This window comes from Leucoraja erinacea, chromosome 40, assembly GCF_028641065.1.
Source record: "Leucoraja erinacea ecotype New England chromosome 40, Leri_hhj_1, whole genome shotgun sequence".
In the NCBI taxonomy this organism is placed as follows: domain Eukaryota; kingdom Metazoa; phylum Chordata; class Chondrichthyes; order Rajiformes; family Rajidae; genus Leucoraja; species Leucoraja erinaceus.
The window spans coordinates 6,074,338-6,090,809 of NC_073416.1; positions in this window are offsets into that span (position 1 = coordinate 6,074,338).

Sequence of the window (16,472 nt, forward strand, 5' to 3'; positions counted from 1 at the left end):
ACATTAATGTTGTCTCTGCAGACTGACTTTCTGCAAATGAAAGCAAAAAACGTTGACTTTATCTCTGAAAGAAATATGTTATTTTAGTTGCTGACCATGTGAATACCTTGGGATGAGCGGAAGTACCATGTCGAGCCCTGTAACCTGTCCTGCAGATACAATGGACCCTGTCGAGTTACAGCTTGACTCGTCTGAAGAGCGTTGTGCTTAGGTGGCAGAAATTGACAAAACTGTGCGGTCTGATTAGAAAAAACTCTGACATTTTGCTTGATTGGACAGAGACAGGAGTTGTCATCATGGTCTTTACAGCGGAGATTTGGAATACAGACCGTGGCCTGTCAGAATGTCCTTCAGCGGTGGGGAGTTTGATGATCCAGAAGACAGATTCAGGACAGACGAAGGGTTGTGTAGACAACCTGTTTCAATATTGTGCTCAGATTAAAACACGTACCATTTCACTGTATAACAAAATAGACTGTCTGTCTTCAAAATCTAAACAGTTGCTCGCTAACACTTGCAAATTAAATAGTAAAGAGCTGCATTAGCATTGGATTGTTGCTGTTGTGCCCCAGAGTTTTTGGTCCTGTCACAGCAAGGACTGGTTTTTGATATGTTTATTTATTAAGATTGGGTGCTAATCAAAATCAATGGTCGTGGGAAAGGGAATACGAGGCAATTTTTTTTACCATTCAACAGCCACGTGAGCAAAGATTCTATCTGATTGAACATCCAATCTGCTCGTGGTCAAAATAAATGTTCTGTGTCTATCTTTGGTGTAAACCAGCATCTGCCGTTCCTTCCCACACATTTTGCCTGCTCCACTGCGAACTCTCCTCAAGGTATTCAAGAAGGAACTGCATATGCTGGAAAATCGAAGGTACACAAAAAAGCTGGAGAAACTCAGCGGGTGCAGCAACATCTATGGAGCGAAGGAAATAGGCAACGTTTCGGGCCTGCCCGAAACGTTGCCTATTTCCTTCGCTCCATAGATGCTGCTGCACCCGCTGAGTTTCTCCAGCTTTTTTGTGTTCTCCTCAAGGTATGTCTACTTTGAAGAATTTCTCCTCCTTTCTCTGATGAGAGTTCTGCCACATTCTCTCTCGCTGCTCCCCCTGTGAATCCTCCTGCTCTGCGACCACGTTTTTAACCCAGGCTCGCCACATCAACCTTGACCTTCATCCCCTTTGATCTCTCGTTTTCGCACCTTGCCCTTCCATATCTCTCGTTTCCCTCTCCCGTGACTCTCAGTTTGAAGAAGGGTCTCGACCAGAAACTCCACCCGAAACGCCACCCTTCAATCCAGAGTCGCTGCCTGTCCCGTCGAGTTACCCCAGCATTTAGTGTCTATCTTCGGTGTAAACCAGCATCTGCAGCTCCTTCCGACACAAGAAGAAACATCAGGGTATCTAGGTGTTCTTCACAGCCAATAAAATCCTCATTAAAAAAAGCAGTCACTGCTGTAATACAGGAATACAAAGCAGCTGTTTGGGTACAGGACGGGACTGGTGATAATAACCAGAAAATAACCAGCTGCTGAGGGTTAAATATCATCTAGAACGACCATGGAGAGCTCCCTTGCTCATCGCATGTGGTGCAAATGTTTAACCTCCTATTTGAAAGTCCACGTGCCCTGCAGTGCAGCACTCCCTCAGTGCAAGATTTGTGCTCAGAGAGTCTCCAGAGAGAGATTTGAACCCACAACCTCCTGACACAGAAGTGAAGAAACTACCAAATGAGCCACAGCTGTCACATTAGCATCTATCATCAGTGGCCAATGTAAAAAAGGTTTCTGCAAAATTAAATGTTTAGCTTTGAGTTAGGTACAGCAAGGAAACAAGCCCCTTCGGCCCCTCGAGTCCACACTGCCCATTGATCGCCCGTTCACATTAGTTCTACATTATCCCACTTCCTCATCCACTCCCGACACACGAGGAGCAATTTCCGGAGGCCAAGTAACCGACAAACCCCCCCCCCACATCTTTGCGATGTGGGAGGAAACTGAAGCACCCAGAGGAAACCCACGCGGTCACAGAGAGAACGTGCGAACTCCACACTTCATCCAAGGTCAGGACCGAACCCGGGTCTTTGGTGCCGTGAACCAGCAACTCTTCCAGCTGCGCCACCGTGCCGCCTTTAATATGCTCATTACTTTTGCAATAGAATGCAGAACAATACAGAACGGAAACAGGCCCTTCGGCCCCTAGTGCCTGTGCCAACGTTTATCGAAATCTATCTGCAGGGGTGGCACAGTGATAGAGTTGCTGCTTTACAGCGCCAGAGACCCGGTTCAATACTGGCAACGGATGTTGTCTGTGCGGAGGTTGCATGTTCTCCCTGTGACTGTGTGGGTTTTCTCCGGGTGCTCTGGTTTCCTCCCACACTCCAAAGATGTACATGTTTGTAGGTTAATTGGTTTTGGTAACTATCGTAAATCGTCTCTAGTGTGTAGGATAGTGCTAGTATAAGGGGGTGATTGCTGGTCGGCACGGACTCAATGGGACGAAGGGCCCGTTTCCACACTGTATCTCTGAAGTAAAGTCTATCAGTGTGTGTGTTAACCTTACATGGTACAGAGCAATATCCACTTTCCTGTTTCTCAGCGCAAAGATCAGATGTGAAGTTTGTTGGCCTGATGGAGCATTCTGAAATAACCTTGACTTTATTTGCCATTTGAATCAATATTTTAAAAAGCGCAGATAAAATATGTGATTTAATTAACCATTCCACGTTCCAAGCACAGCTAAGAGGCTGCAACCTCCAGATGCCTGCAGTAGATTTTATCCATTGACCCTTAACAGCCGGATGAAAAGACTTCCTCCTTCAAAGATCATTACCAGCCTGTAGTCAACAAACCTAACAGGATAACTGAGAGGTTCCTGCCTCCAGTCAGGCTCAGCATCTCAAAGCAAGAGAACCTTACCAATGTACCTCGGAGGTTCGGACTGACAGATATGCAAAGAAGCTTGTTGTCAGTGAACCATAATGAGTCCAGTTGAGAGCAGAATTGCCCTTTCCTCTGTATAGCAAATGTTCTCGCAGTTTTGTTGAAAACAAGTATTTTGTATTGCAACTACTTATAATTGATGTTCTAAGATATAATCCTGACTGTTTCAAAGATATGATCCAGGATTATTGTAAATGTCTCAAAGCTTCTTAATTTTCCAGATGCTGGTGTTATTAAGGGCAAACATCAGGGCTTCCGTTACTGATCTACTAAACTGATCATCTTCAGAAAGTTATTACTAATAAACATTAAAGACACATACGATTTTTGTATGTCTTGTCCATTATTTTGTGTGCAAGTGTCGGATACAGGGAGACTATCAATATAGACACAAAATGCTGGAGTAACTCAGCGGGACCGGCAGCATCTCTGGAGTGAAGGAATGGGTGACGTTTCGGGTCGAGACCCTTTTTCAGACTAGAGTCGGGGAATGGGAAGCGAGAGGGGAAGGAACTACAGATTATCAATATTGTCAGGCGATTCTATTAACAGCAAGAGATGATTCTCCTTACACAATGTACTTTGTCTCCCAGTCTGAAGAAGGGCCTCGACCCGAAACGTCACCTAACGTCACCTGTCCTGCTGAGTTACTCCAGTTTTTTGTGTCTATCTCCAGTTTAAACCAGCATCTGCTGTTCCTTCGTACTTACTTTGTCTCCTGTCAGCAAGGAGATTCTGGCACCTTCATTTATTTCTGTAATGACTGCTTTGGAACTGATTTCAAACCTCCATTTATTCCGTGCATTTTGGCAAGGAACATCAATGCCCATAATGTGCACGGCCACAGTGCCATCGTTGAAATTGAACGTAACCCAAAGCATTACTTATTGATTGCCTCACCTCAATTTGTGCCTGATTGTTGGGACTACCCTTGTGCCAGATAAACCTCTTAGATTTAATGTGTAATCCAGTGTGTCAATTTAGAGCATTAGCTGCTAATCACGGCGTAGCAATTCAATCACGCCTCATATTAAGTTTAGTTTAGTTTAGAGATACAGCGGAGAAGGAGGCTCTTCGGCCCATCGAGTCCGCGCCGACCAGCAATCACCGCGTACGCTAGCACTATCCTGCACAATAGGGACAACTTTACAATTTTACTGAAGCCAATTAACCTACAAACCTGTACGCCTTTGGAGTGTGGAAGGAAACCGGGGCACCTGGAGAAAACCCACCAGGTCACATGGAGAGCATACAAAGTCCGTACAGACAACACCCGTTCTCAGGATGGAACCCTGGTCTCTGGCGCTGTGAGGCAGCTACCCTACCGCTGCGCCACCGTGCCACCCTGCTGTCAAATGTTTTTTTACTGTTCCACGAGATTGAACTGCAGTGTAAAATTGATCACTAAACATAATTCTGACGATAGTGTTCAGAAAGTATAATTCAACTATCCATCACATGATGCCATCTATGTGACATGCACATACATGAACCACGCACAACATGCAGCAGCATATCGATCAGTGGCGATGAAATCTCTCCTGTGACATTAATTATATATGTAACTACCATCGAGTCTGACCATGCAGAGGGAAACAGGTCTGAATAGTAAACTCAAGTCCTGCGTGTACTGTCTGAGAGGGATTATCAATATTATTTATTCATTGACAGGATTTGGCTGGTACAGACAAGGCCAGCATTTATTTCCACTTCTTAATTGCCCTTGACAAGGCCATGGCGGGCTGCTGCCTTCAACTACTGCAGAAGGCAATAAAAGTAAATAGAGGAGAGAGAAAAATAAACGGCTGGAACTGTGAGGTGCAGAGCACTGCAGACGCTGGAAATCTGAAATAAAAACAGAGAAAAGGTATAAATATTCAGCAGGTCCCGAGATTCCAAGTGTGACGTCGTGCTTGCTATGTAGTTAATAAAGTCTTTGGATCTTTATCATAGTGTAATGCCCCTGTCCCACTAAGGAAACCTGAACGGAAACCTCTGGAGAATTTGCGCCCCACCCAAGGTTTCCGTGCGTTTCCCGGAGGTTTTTGTCAGTCTCCCTACATGCTTCCACTACCTGCAACCTCCGGCAACCACCTGCAACCTCCAGGAACCGCACGGAAACCTTGGGTGGGGCGCAAAGTCTCCCGAGGTTTCCGGCCAGGTTTCCTCAGTGCGACAGGGGCATAAGGCTCCAGTTATGACCTGTTAGAAACGGAGAACACTCAACAGTAAGAGTAGACCTGTTGCGGCCCAAGTCATTCAGGATCATTGATCAGGGGGGTATCCCGTACCTGAATCTCTCCATACCCCCTGATCCCCTTAGCCTTTAGTCATGGTTACACTTAGTCAATGAACTGGCCTCAATACCCCTGTGGGAGTTCCAGAGAAGACAAGACTCAAAAAAAGTTCTTCTCATCTCGGTTTTAAAGGATTTCCCCCTGAAGATCTCTTAAGCTGTGGCTTGTCTGGACTTCCCCAACATATCCTGCAGGTGTCCTTCCAATGAAGAATTTTGTAAGTTTCTATATCCCCCTCCACCATTGTAACTCCCAGTCTTTCTTCATTACAGTCCTGACATCCCAGGAATCCAATTCCACAGTATTAGGAATATTCAGGGGGGTAAAAACCATGATAAATCATTGTGTCATGTTACACCCTCATCATAACCAGGAGCATTCCCATCCCAGATCCCATGAAAGGAAACTGAAGATCTGTGGCCTGGAGGACCTATTTTTATTCCTTCTTCTATGCTTTATCTCCACCATTGTAACTCCCAGGTACTCCGACATTCAGTATTAGTCATGGTATAAATCATTGTGTCATGACATTTAATATTCCCATCCCAATAAAAGCAGTGGCCTATTTTTAAGAGCAAATGTAACTGATAACATTCTGAATGACGTGCAAAAGACAACAAAAGAGATATTAAGAGCACGTGCAAAAGATACATATTCAGACAGTGTAGAAAGGAACTGCAGATGCTGGTTTAAACCGAAGAAAAACACGGAATGCTGGAGTAACTCAGCGGAACAGGCAGCATCTCTGGAGAGAAGGAATGGGTGACGTTTTGGGTCGAGGCTGAAGAAGTCTGAAGACGTATCTCGACCCGAAACGTCAGACAGTGCTCAGTACAATATAAAGATAGTGACATATTCTGAGTTGTAATTAGCAACCATTAAAAAAGTTTGAATTGCAGAACAGGAAACCTCCATGAGGCTATTCAGTCAACAGGACTATCTTAATACATTATGCATGTCCTGAGAACCAGAGAATGGAGCAGCCGTTTCTCCCGAGAGACAGCAGGGAGTTAGCAGAGACAAACACAGCTTCAGCATGGTGCAGCCTTTTCTCACTTTTGTGTTCATTAACTCTCATTGGTTCATGATATCACAAGTGTGAGTTTGATAGTAGCAAGAGCCAGAGACACCAACATGATGAGGCGGCCTTGAGTTGATGGAATCTTAACAGCTACCAAGCTTGCAAACCACAGTTATGGGAAACTTGATAGACACAGCATGCTGGAGTAACTCAGCGGGTCAGGCAGCATCTCTGGATAGAAGGAATAGGCTGAGAGAAGGGTCTGAAGAAGGGTCTCGATCCGAAACATCACCCGTTCCTTCTATCCAGAGACGCTGCCTGACCTGTTGAGTTACTCCAGCCTTTTGTGTCTATCTTCAGTTTAAACCAGCATCTACAGTTCCTTCCTACACAGTGTACTGGTACATGATTAAGGGAATAACATGAACAATGTTTAAATCACCTATACATTCTGCTTCTGAACTTCAGATCCTTTAGCTTTAATAAATCTCAGATATAGCATAGCGTGTAGGTGCTGATACACCGTGCAGTTAACGCGACTGATCTGTGCATGTTTCTCTCCCGATTATGGGTTGTTTTGCATTGTTTCTATAAAGATGATGTTTCTACGTTGGAGGAAAGGTTCTTGGTTGCCAATATATTTTCTCTTACTCTGGAATGTCGGAGGTTGAGGGGAGACTTGATAGACGTGGAAAACATTATAAGAGGCGTAGATGGGGTAGACAGAAGCTTTTTCCCTGTGTGGAAGTGTCCAACACTAGAGGGCGTAGCTAGAAGGCGAGACGGGGGAAAGTTTAATGGAGATGTGCGGGCAAGTTTCTTACACAGAGAGTGGTGGGGGCCAGGTGTGGTGGTGGCGACTGATACGTTAGTGGCGTTTAAGAAGCTTGTAGATGGGCAAGGAATGGTGGGATATGGATCATGTGCAGCCAGATGAGATCAGTTGACCTTGGCATCACGTTCTGGCACAAACATTGTAGGGCCGTTCCTGTGCTGTGCTTTTCTATGTTCAAAGTTCTCACTCCTGAAACTCACCTCTTCCATTCTGTGGGTAACTCTTTGAATTAAATGACTGACTGATGGAGTATAGTTTATTTATGTTTTAATCAAGATGGAAGAACTTGTCAAAAATTCTGAAAACTGTTCAATAAAATCTGCCGACTAAAACTGATGACTGCTTGCATTTTCAAAGTTTTGACAAACATCGAAACTTGTCTTTCTAATGTTTGGCCACTTTTATTTTGGAAGTAATGTCACTAGGTTCCTCGTTTCCTCACGTTAGGCAGCATCTCAGGAGAACGCGGATAGGTGACGTTCCATGTTGAGACCCTTCCTCAGACTGATTGTAGTGGGGGGGGGGGGGAGAAGGTTGGAAGAGAGGAGGGGCAGGTGGATACAGGTGGGGGATATCACTCGCCCGCCCGGTTCTTGTCCCTCCCCCCCCCCCCCCCCCCCCACCACCACCATCAGATCGAAGAAGGGTCCCGACCAAATGTCTACAGTTATACAAAACTATATAGACAGCAAAAATAAATGTGGGTCTGTTCACGACAAATGCAGGGAGTTACAATGGGGAATAAGGTATTAAACAGTCTAAAGAACGGTCCCAATCCAAAATGTCACCTATCCGTGTTCTCCAGAGATGCTGAATGACCTGCTGAGTTACTCCAGCACTTTGTGTCTTTTCTGGTAAACCGGCATCTGCAGTTCCTTGTGTCTCCAACCTAAGCTCGACTGTACTGACACTACGTTCCAAACTCTGGACCTCAATCACAAAGGAGAACAAGGAATGCAGACGAGAGACACAAAAAGCTGGAGTAACTCAGCGGGTCAGGCACCGTCGCTGGAGAAAAGGAATGGGTCAAGACCCTTCTTCAGACTGAGAGTCAGGGGGAGAGAGAAGCAGGTGCATGCACACACACCGCTTCATGCAGCTTCCTCTCCAAGTGACACACCATCCTGACCTCAAGATGTATCGCCAATTCTTCACCGTCCCCTGAATATCTCTGCTTAACAGCACTGTGGGTGAACCCTTACCAGGAGGACTGCAGCTATATAAGTCCACGGCTCACCCTCAACTTCTCAAGGGCGATTAGCGATAGGCAATAAATGCTGGCCTTGCCAGCAACGCCTGTTTGCTGACAAATGACAGGAAAAAAATCTTGTAGTTGAACAGCTTGAAATACTGAATTAATGATATGAATTGTTAAAGTTAGGTGGAAGTGATCCCCTGAATCTCAATTGGAAAACTGAAGACAAGTTCTGTTTAGATGCTTTTCTGCCCTTCCCCGGTGAATTTTTCAGCTCCGTTTTTTGAAGGAATGATTATTGACAAATACCCAGCTCTCAGAGGATTGCGATGATTCCTTGCCCACACGTGGTACAATTAATCAGTATGCAGAAATTTCAGGAGCGGTACACACACTCATAAATGGGGATCGCACAGAGAAGAAGAAATCGCACCAGCATTAAATATCTCCCACTGGTTTAACTCCAAATCTATCCCTTCTGTATCAAGTTCATTTTTCGAGCAAACATATTTATAAATGATGACGATTTCCCAATGCAAGTAAACTAAATATAAAATAATGTTGAATCAAAATGAAATGTTGGGGGAAAGAAATGCTTTTCGCTTAAGCATGATGGTGAATTAATTATGCTAATTTGCCAATTAACAAGTGCAAGTTATGCGCAATGCAAAATAGATTTCTTGCTGGATTTCAAATTATAAAGCCTTAGATGCATGTGTGGAATAGATTTAACCCTAGTCTAGGGAATTATGCAAACTGGATTATTTTAAAAGGCTGCATATTTTTCTAAAATGCAGTATTCTTTCTTCTTCATTTCTTGACAGTAGTTTCAACCACGTGTGTTGGAGCTGCTTCTTGGTTTACCTTAGTAGATACAAAGAACTGCAGATGCTGGATAATCCACAAAAGTGCTGGAGTAACTCAGCAGGTCAGGCAGCATCTCTGGAGAACATGGATAGGTACAAAGTGCTGGAGTAACTCAGCGGGTCAGGCAGCATCTCTGGAGAACATGGATTGGTGACTTTTCGGGGTGGAGACCAAGCAGAACTTCCAATTCCTGTTGCCAAAGTTATGAAAGACAAAAGTGATGCGTGCAGAGGCAGCAGATGCATTTGTGATGATCTTCCAAAACGTACCCGATTCTGCAACACTTGCAGCAGATAACAAAGAATGAAGTGAAGGAGAGAAAAGGGAGAGCTCCATTCTGGTTAGTCTGATACAAAGAAAGCAGGTCTGAAGAAGGGTCTCGACCCGAAACGTCACCCATTCCTTCTCCCCAGAGATGCTGCCTGTCCCACTGAGTTACTCCAGCTTTTTGTGTCTATCTAAGAAAGTTATAGTATAATTAAGCAGAGTGAGCATAATTCTATAAAGAACATTGCACTTGACAAATCTAATGGAGGATATAACTAGCAAGGTACATACTGGCAAGGTATAACTGGCAAGGTACATATTTGTGAAAGTACCATACGAAACGACCATAGTCTCAGGATAAGGGTCATTGAAAATAAGAGAAATGTCTTTAGTGAGAAGGTTAGTGCAGAGTCTGGAGTGCAGAGAAGGTTCACCAGACTGATTCCTGGGATGTCAGGACTGTCTTATGAAGAAAGACTGGATAGACTTGGTTTATACTCTCTAGAATTTAGGAGATTGAGAGGGGATCTTATAGAAACTTACAAAATTCTTAAGGGGTTGGACAGGCTAGATGCAGGAAGATTGTTCCCGATGTTGGGGAAGTCCAGGACAAGGGGTCACAGCTTAAGGATAAAGGGGAAATCCTTTAAAACCGAGATGAGAACTTTTTTCACACAGAGAGTGGTGAATCTCTGGAATTCTCTGCCACAGAGGGTAGTTGAGGCCAGTTCATTGGCTATATTTAAGAAGGAGTTAGATGTGGCCCTTGTGGCTAAGGGGATCAGGGGGTATGGAGAGAAGGCAGGTACGGGATACTGAGTTGGATGATCAGCCATGATCATATTGAATGGCGAATGGTGCAGGCTCGAAGGGCCGAATGGCCTCTACTCCTGCACCTAATTTCTATGTTTCTATGTTATGGATGTTCAGTTGTTGTTAAAGAAAATTTGTTATTTGATTTTAGGGAACTAAGGAAATCTATGTTTGTGACCTTGTGTGGGCAAAGAGGTAGATGATACACAATCTGCCAGGTCTTACTGTGTAGCAGAACTCGTTTGAAAGGATGAATGGTTTAGTTTAGTTCAGTTTAGTTTATTGCCATGTGTACCGAGGTACAGTGAAAAGCTTTCGTTGCGTGCTATCCAGTCAGTAGAAAGACAATACATGATTACAATTGAGCCATTTACAGTGTACAGAGGTACACAAAAATGTCCAAGTGGGCCCCTGATGAAGTGGGCCCCCTTTGTCTCCTGGCAACCAATATTTTTAGACCCAGCCTGCCACTGACAAGAGCTACTTATTAGGGGCAATAATATCAGCAAATAAATCACACCAATCAAAAAGACCATTAAAGGGGAGATGACTTTGGAATTTCATATTTGTAACAAAGCTTCCCTGTGAAAAGAAAAACGTCATTACTGGAACAAGTTTGACTATATGTATTGGTGGACAAAAGTGCTGGAGAAACTCAGCGGGTGCAGCAGCATCTATGGAGCAAAGGAAATAGGCAACGTTTCGGGCCGAAACCCTTGGATTTCGGCCCAAAACGTTGCCTATTTCCTTCGCTCCATAGATGCTTCTGCACCCGCTGAGTTTCTCCAGCATTTTTGTCTACCTTCGATTTTCCAGCATCTGCAGTTCCTTTGTTTGGACCTATTGGTTTTATTCTTCCTTCCTAAAAGTTTATCTTCCTTAATTGCAGTAGCAGATGTTGTGGAGGTTGTCAGACACCACAGGTTCCAGTGGCTGAATCCTAAATCTGGAACTGAGATGCCACTGAACAGTGTTCAATTATAACAGGTCTTATTTTGCTTGACGTTGAAAGAGAACTTTGTAAATCACAGGACAGCGATACGTTCAGAAACACCAAGTGTTGCTGTTTATTGTTATAGCCAGAACCTTAAAACCATTGAGTAGGAAGGATGATGGTTTACACTGAAGATAGACACAAAATACTGCAGTAAATCAGTGGGACAGGCAGCATCTACGGATAGAAGAAATGGGTGACGTTTCGGGTCAAGGAGTGCACATCACAGATGATCAGACATGGTCCACCAATACCATCTCCCTAGCCAAGAATGCACAGCAACGCCTCCACTTCCTTCGACGGATGAGGAGAGCCGACCTCCCCCCTTCTGCCCTCACCACTTTTTACAGGGGTGCCCTTGAGAGCATTCTTACCAGCAGTCTCTCAGTCTGGTATGGCAGTTGTTCTGCTGCTGACCAGAAGGCCCTACAGAGAGTGGTGAGGACAGCGGAGAAGATCACCAGATCACCCCAACCTGCAATCCAGGACTTATACCCATCTCGCTGTCGCAAGAGAGCAACCAATATCATCAAAGACACCTCCCACCCAGCACACAAACTGTTCACTCTCCTACCATCTGGCAAGCGCTACCGCAGCATGCGGAGCAAAACCACCAGATTCAAAAACAGCTTTTTTCCTCAGGCCATCAGACTACTCAACACACTCAAGAAAATTCCATGATCATTACACAAACAAAGACCAAATGTCTGTCAAAATAATTTTAACTCAATGTCTGCAGTATGCTATTTGCACCTTTCTATATTGCACCTTTTATTATTGCACCTTAATAACATACCTCAAAATTTTACTACATCCTGGCACACTGTGAATATTTTAAATAATGTATATTGTCTATCTTATTGGTAGATTGTCTGTCTGTGTTATAAATATTACTTGCACATTTGGAGTATGGGGAAACGCAATTTCAATCCAATTTATTTGAATTGACAATAAAGTTTACTTTGAACTTTGAACTTTTGAGACCCTTCTTCAGAAACTATTGTCATGTTTATCATGTGGGTCAGACAGCATCGGTGGAAGGAAATAGAGAGTTGACATTTTGGGTCAGGACTCTTCTTTGGACTGAGAGTCTGAGGAAGGGTCCAGTCCCGAAATGTCGTCCGTCCATTCCCTCCACAGATACTGCCTGACCCGCTGAGTTCCTACAGCACTTTTTATTTTGTCCCCTTTATCGTAGTCACACCTTTCCTGGGAACATCTTTCTCCCTGTTTACCTAAAGGGTTTGCTGTATTTACCTCTGTGAAGTGAAAATTGATCAAGAAAAGTATGAAAGGAATGAAAATTGTTCTGACATTCGGTTAACAAATAAATACAATAGCTTCACCTAGTTGAGTTGAAGCTCATTAACTCAAAGGTACCGCTGGCAATTAGCTGAATGCGCTGATAATATCTCGTTTGCTGGTGTTCAGTAAAGCCCCTGTCCCATGATGCGAGTTTACCCAAGACCTCTCCCGAGTTAAAAAGAAATCAAACTCGTGGTATTTCATCACGAGTATTTTTTTACTCTTGGAAATTTTTCACACTGTTGAAAAAACTTCACGAGTTTCCGCGTTTCCCGAGTACCTGCCGTTAGCGTTACAAGCCGCTACGAGACATCCACAAGCTCCGATGTACCCGCTACGTACATTCTACGTACTTACCACGAGTTTGATTTTTTTTTAAACTCGGGAGAGCTCTTATCGTGGGACAGGGCCTTTACAGTGTGATGTTTTCGCACTATGTTATCTATTGAGCAAGAGGAATTCCTGCAGATGTCTATACATCCTGTCTGACAAATGGGAAATAGAAATGTTTCCATCGGCTGATGTTTGAAATCGTAGACAGTAATTGAGTGAAATGGTTTAAAATGCAAAAGCATCTAGAACGCCTGCCTTGAGTTGAGAAAGCATCTAGAACGCCTGCCTTGAGTTGAGAAAGCATCTAGAACGCCTGCCTTGAGTTGAGAAAGCATCTAGAACGTCTGCCTTGAGTTGAGAAAGCATCAGTCTTTGTCTTTGCTTCAGCATTCAGATTGACCCTCCCTTCAAGAAAAAGACACAAATGCCTTTAAGGATCCTTACCCCACTGGTGACAATAGTCCTTTCCTGATCTTTTCCTATTTTGTTTTCACGTAATGAGGGTTGACAGCTTTGTGCTTTTAGCCCAACAACAAAATGTGTGTAGTCAGGCCAAAGCCAAACGTAGAAGAAATACATGGAGCAGAATTTGTGTTGCATTTGATGTTATTATAATGCTCCTGCTGCATCCATCTCTGTAGCCAAACATGACAGGGTTGTGCCGTTATTGAAGATCTGCATGAAAGAGGGATTTTTAACATGATAACACAAAACTATTTAGCACAGATTAAAATTAGTGAGACACATTTGCAGCATTTCTTTCCTCGAAGAATCCTTATTGAATGGTCATTGAAGATCAGTTATCACTTTCTGAAGTTGCTTGGTGCTCTAAAGAGCACTTCTGGCTCAGCTGAAAAATACATCATAATGTGCCTTCCACATCCAAGCTACCTTAACCTGTCCCTGGGCCAATATCCAAAGCATCTGTGTCAATTGCATTGAGACTGTGTGAGGCGTTGGCACTTTTAAGCATTGACATTCACAGTACCCAACTGATTCACTTTGAGACGGCTTTGCTTTGATTCAGATTCACTTTGTTTTAAACACCTATTCATTTGGAACTGGCAGCAGTCCATAGTTGAGAACAATTCTGTCTCCATCAAATAACCACAATGAAGAGGTACTGGTGAAAGTTTAAAGAAAATCATTTGCTAGGTTGGTACCAGAACCCAGATGTTGTGGCTTAAAATAATGTCAGACTATTCTCTAAGGGGCAACCTGACTGGGACCTTTAAGGTTCTGAAAGGATTTGATGGGGAAGGTATTCCACGCATTGAATCGGACCATAAATGTAAGCAAGTCGCTAATACGTTTAATGGGGTATTCAGGATATGCTTCCTTTCCTTGGGAAAGGATAGAATATAGAACCTACTCACAGAAGGAGGAGATAAAATAAATATTATGGATGCATTTAAGTTACATGCATGAAAGTGAAAGTTACAGAAAGCTTTGCTGACAAAATGAAGAGAGGTGAAGGAGGCTTGTGTGGATCCTAAGTACTGGCATAGACTTATTAGGACACACTGCGCTGCACAACCTAGTTAGTACTGTGCTACTCTTTATATATTTCAAACATGGAGCGATACTTTCCAATTGAAGTTAAGATGAGCTGAAGTAAATGCAAACTCCAGGGCTGATGAAAAATGTTTATTCCATCTTAAAACATCAGTTTGTGTTATTACACTACCTGCTTGGAGTTATTACACTACCTGACTGATGTAAGCCTTTAGCAGGAGCTGTTTACAAAGCCTAATGTTAATCTGCCTCACGGCATGTGCAAGGTTCAACGGTGGTAACTCGTCCATCAACCAGCCGTGGAGACAAATAACTTTCAAGTACGTTCTACCTGGATAGTTGTCATTCTGCAAACGTTGTGATAAATGGGAACGTGCCAAATTGGATATAAAGTGGTGTGACTGTAAACAAGATATCCAAAGTACAGAAAGAGGAAAAGATAGATAGATAGATAGATAGATAGATAGATAGATAGATAGATAGATAGATAGATAGATAGATAGATTGATAGATAGATAGATAGTAGACAAAAATGCTGGAGAAACTCAGCGGGTGAGGCAGCATCTATGGAGCGAAGGAAATAGGCAACGTTTCGGGCCGAAACCCTTCTTCAGATAGATAGAAAGATAGATAGATAGCTAGATAGCTAGATAGATAGATAGATAGATAGATAGATAGATAGATAGATAGATAGATAGATAGATAGATAGATAGATAGATAGAATAGATAGATAGATAGATAGATAATAAAGATAGCTAGATAGATAGATAGATGGATGTATGGATGAATAGATAGATAGAAAGAAGAACAGATCGATAAATATACAGATAGATAGATAGATAGATAGATAGATAGATAGATAGCTAGATAGTAGAGATAGATAGATACTAGAGCGGATGAGATAGATATGGATAGAAGGAAATAGGCAATAGTTTCGGGCCGATAGATCTATAGATAGATAGATAGATAGATAGATAGATAGATAGATAGATAGATAGATAGATAGATAGATAGATAGATAGATAGATAGATAGATAGATAGATAGATAGATAGATAGATAGATAGATAGATAGATAGATAGATAGATAGATAGATAGATAGATAGATAGATAGATAGATAGATAGATAGATAGATAGATAGATAGATAGATAGATAGATAGATAGATAGATAGAGATAGATAGATAGATAGATAGATAGATAGATAGAGATAGATAGATAGATAGATAGATAGATAGATAGATAGATAGATAGATAGATAGATAGCAAACAGACAGGCATTCAGATAGACATGGATAGACGGAGAGGGAGAGAGAGAGAGAGAGAGAGAGAGAGAGGCCAATCAGATTTCCCAACGGAGGAATTTGCTTCTTGAGTAGTCTTAATAGAAATTAATTATATAAAGATTGAAATAAAAAGATAAAAGCAGCTATTAGAGAAACAAAATGCCCAATATTTAATGTCAGTCACTGTGACATTTACAAGCTAATTAATGCAGAGTCAGGATTCGTTGCCCAAAGGGATAATATTTCAATGTTCTCTACCATCATATTACAGCATCACCACTCATTTTTATATGACTGTAGCTGGATTTTTAAAATGTATTTGCTATAGTTGCACTTTAAAACATTAAAATGTCAGGTCAGAACGTATATAATAGGTTTCTTTGAAATGACTATTTGTAAGGTTGTGTTATTCAGGTGAACACTCACTGAATGTATAATGAATGCAAGTATCCTGAGCCAGGCAGTGACAAAAATTCCATCCCTTTGTGTGTCAACTTGCATTGATATATGAGTGCCAGAGCCTTTTCTGTAATGGAAACTGATTAATAAATTACTAATCTAATGTGATGTCCTGTAGTATATTTTCTCTCCGTAAATCGTGTTTGAGTCACTGAGGCTGAAAGTCTCCTGGGCAAAGTCAGATTTGTCCCTCCTCTGCCGTTGTTAATTAGGATCGTTAGATGAATGAGACAAAGAAAACAAATTGAAAGTTACCCTCTGTCAAGAAATTTAGCAGGGGATTGTGGTAAAATGTACAGGCAGGTGCGACCAGTTTAACTTGACATCATATGCGGCACAA